Source organism: Mandrillus leucophaeus, unplaced genomic scaffold (assembly GCF_000951045.1).
Source record: "Mandrillus leucophaeus isolate KB7577 unplaced genomic scaffold, Mleu.le_1.0 Scaffold1, whole genome shotgun sequence".
Lineage (NCBI taxonomy): Eukaryota > Metazoa > Chordata > Mammalia > Primates > Cercopithecidae > Mandrillus > Mandrillus leucophaeus.
The window spans coordinates 8182040-8186105 of NW_012098097.1; positions in this window are offsets into that span (position 1 = coordinate 8182040).

Genomic DNA, 4066 nt, shown 5'->3' on the forward strand with positions numbered 1-4066 from the left:
AAAAAAGACAGATCAATGTACTGGAAGAGACAGCTCAAGGAGTTTATTTCCTTTTAAAACTCATTTGCCATTAAACAAATAAACCGAGGGTTCTCAAATGTGGAAAATGGCTTTGTCAAGTTTATGTCTTCCCTCTATTTCAAGTTAAAGTTAACAGAATAGCACACACACTCTACTAAGGTCTGACATGACCCTCTTGGGTCCTTTTTAACCGCTCTAAAGTGTAGAGATGGAGAGCATTATTCCTAAATTGTCCTCCTCAAGAGGAAATTCATATTTCCTCCTCCTCAGAGTAAGGACTGAATAAAATTATGTGGTTTAAGTTTCTCCTGTTTACCCCAATACTATACTGCTATTTCTCTATTTAAAAACAAGCAGAATCCCAGCACTTTGGGAGGCAGAAGCAAAAGAACTGCTTGAGCCCAGGAGTTCAAGATCAGCTTGGGCAACGTGGCAAGATCCCATCTCTAAAAAAAATACAAAAACTTTTTTTTTTTTTAGAAAGAGTCTCGCTTTGTCTCCCAGGCTGGAGTGCAGTGGCGTGATCTCAGCTTACTGCAACCTCTGCCTCCTAGGTTCAAGCGATTCTTCTGTCTCAGCCTCCTGAGTTGCTGGGACTACAGGCGCGTACCACCATGCCTGGCTAATTTTTGTATTTTTAGTAGAGACGGGGTTTCACCATATTGGCCAGGCTGGTCTCAAACTCCTGACCTTGTGATCCACGCGCCTTAGCCTCCCAAAGTACTGGGATTACTGGCGTAAGCCACTGTCCCCAGACAAACTTTCCTTTTTTTTTGAGATGGAATCTCCCTCTGTTGTCCCGGCTGGAGTTCAATGGCTGAATCTTGGCTCACTGCAGCCTCTGCCTCCCGGGTTCATGCGATTCTCTGGCCTCAGCCTCTCGACTAGCTGGGATTACATGCACCCACCACCAATACCTGGCTAATTTTTGTAGTTTTAGTAGAGACGGGGTTTTGCCATGTTGGCCAGGCTGGCCTCAAACTTCTGACTTCAGGTGATCTGCCTGCCTCAGCCTCCCAAAGTGCTGGGGTTACAGGTGGGAGCTACCGCACCTAGACAACTTTTTTTTTTGTTTTTTTTGAGACACAGTCTCGCTCAGTTGCCTAGGCTGGAGTGCAGTGGTGTGATCTCGGTTCACTGCAACACCTCCCAGGTTCAAGCAATTCTCTTACCTCAACCTCCCAAGTAGCTGGGATTACAGGCGCCCGCTAACACGCTAGGGTAATTTTTGTATTTTTAGTAGAGATGGGGTTCGCCATGTTGGCCAGGCTGGTCTTGAACTCCTGACCTCAAGTGATCCACCTGCCTTAGCCTCCCAAAGTGCTGGGATTACAGGCATGAGCCACTCTGCCCGGCCTACAATTTTTTGTATTTTTGTATGTATGGTGGTGTGTGCCTGTGGTCCAAACTACTCAAGAGGCTGAGGCAGGAGGCCTGCTTGAGCCCAAAGGTTTAGGCTGCAGTGAGCCACAATCACACCACTGCACTCCAGCCTGGGTGACAGAGCAAGACCCTGTTTCAAAAAAATAAAAAAAACAAGAAAACCCCATTACCCATCTGTCCTGTTCTCCTAGAGAAGAATTTAGCCTCCTTTGCAAATATATTTGTTAAAATTACAAATACATAACTTCAAAGGGTATCCCCAGAAAAAATGTGGAAAAATTCTTCTCTTAACATTCTAAATTCTGTAGCTTGTGGCAAATTTAGCCACATAATATACCTTTAAAATATAAACAGTAAAAAAAAATATATATATAATTTATATATTTTTTGAGACAGAGTCTCGCTCTGTCACCCAGGCTGGAGTGCAGTGGCGGAATCTTGGCTCACTGCAAGCTCCGCCTCCGTGGTTCACACCATTCTCCTGCTTCAGCCTCCTGAGTAGCTGGGACTACATGTGCCCACCACCATGCCCAGATAATTTTTTTCTATTTTTAGTAGAGATGGGGTTTCACTGTGTTAGCCAGGATGGTCTTGATCTCCTGACCTCGTGATTCACCCGCCTCAGCCTCCCAAAGTGCTGGGATTACAGGCATGAGCCACCGCACCTGGCCAAGAAAACAAATATTAGGTGATAATTTTGGACTTTAAAGTGTTTCACAAAGCCCTCAGGGTATAAGAAATCCTAAAAGTGCCTCATACAGCACTGCTTACAGGGAAATAACAATCTACAATTCAAATAACAGATTAATTCCAAACTAGTTTATATACTCTGTTCTAATTATGTTTTACCTCGAGGAACTTTTTAAATTAGCTAACCACTATAAAAACCAAAGTCTCATTATAAAACATGCTTATAGGCATGCCTCATTTTATTGCACTTTGCAGATACTATGTTTTTTGTTTTTTTTTGAGATGCAGTCTCGCTCTGTTGCCCAGGCTGGAGTGCAGTAGCGCAATCTCCATTCGCTGCAACCTCCGCTTCCTGAGTTCAAGCAATTCTCTGCCTGGGATACAGGTGTCTGGGATATCCAGGCTGAACTGAACTGTGATTACATCCCTGCACTCCAGGCTGGGTGGACCAAGCAAGACCCTGTCTACAAAACAAAGTACTTTAAGGTATGGGCCAGGCACAGTGGCTCATTATTCCCAACACCTTGGGAGGCTGAGGTGGGAGGATTGCTTGAGTCCAGGAGTTCGAGGCTGCAGTAAGCTATAACTGCACCACTGCCCTCTAGCCTGGGCAACACAGAAAATAAAATCCTGTCACCCCCTCCCAAAAAATAAAAATTAAAGTATGTATTTTTTTTTAAGACATAATGCTACTGAATACCTTACTACAGTATAAACTTTTTTTTTTTCTAAGACAGGGTCTTACCCTGTCAACGTAGCTAGACTGCTGTGGCACGATCACAGCTCATTGCAGCCTCGGCCTCCCCCCGGGCTCAGGCAACCTTCTCACCTCAGTCTTCAGAGTAGCTGGAACTACAGGCATGCACAACTGCACCTGGCTTTTATTTTTTGTAGAGATAGGGTCTCACTATATTGCCAGGGCTGAACATAACTTTCATATGCACTGAAAAACGAAAAAATTTGTGTGACTCGTTTTATTGAGATTATCTTCTTTATTGTAGTGCTGCAGTCTGGGACCAAGCCCGTAGTCCCTGTGAGGTATGCCTCTATTTCCTACCACAACCAGCAGTAACTTTCAAGTCACAATGTAGATAATCAGAACTCTAACTCATCCTATGGATGGATGCTTTGCTTCTTAGGGTATCAAAGAGACAGTGAGACTCTGTCTCAGAAAAAGAAAAAAAAAAAAAAAGACAAAAACAAGAAACAACTTACATGTGGGAGACACCATGCTAGTCATCTAAAACACACATTGCTTGGGCACAGAGGCTCATTCCTGTAATCCCAGCACCTCGAGTGGCTGAGACGGGTGGGTCACTTGAGGTCAGGAGTTCAAGACCAGCCTGGCCAACATAGTGAAACCCCATCTCTACTAAAACACAAAAAATTAGCCAGGCGGTAGTGGCCCACTCCTGTAATCCAAGCTACTCCAGAGGCTGAGGCACGAGAATCGTTTGAGCCTGGGAGGCAAAGGTTGCAGTGAGCCGAGATCGCGCCACTGTACTCCAGTCCGGGCAACAGAGTGAGACCCTGTCTCAAAAAAAAAAAAAAAAAAGATAAAACACATTAATATTTTCATAGCAGTGTTTAAAAAAAAAAAAAACCACATTACCTTATTTAATCTTCACCATAAGGTGCTTAACTTGTGAGGATGCCTGCCAGAGGTGGTTTTCCATTCCATATTGCTTTGAAAATACATTTCTGGGGGTAGGGTACAGGCTTTTGGTATTTTTTAAAAACTTGCCAGAGGGCCGGGCGAGGTGGCTCAATGCCTGTTAATCCTAGCACTTTGGGAGGCCAAGGCAGGTGGATCATGATGTCAGGAGTTCGAGCCCAGCCTAGCCAAAATGGTGAAACCCTGTCTCTACTAAAAAATAAAAAAAATTAGCGGGCGTGGTGGCGGGCGCCTGTAATCCCAGCTACTTGGGAGGCTGAGGCAGGAGAATCACTTGAACCCGGGAGGCGGAGGTTG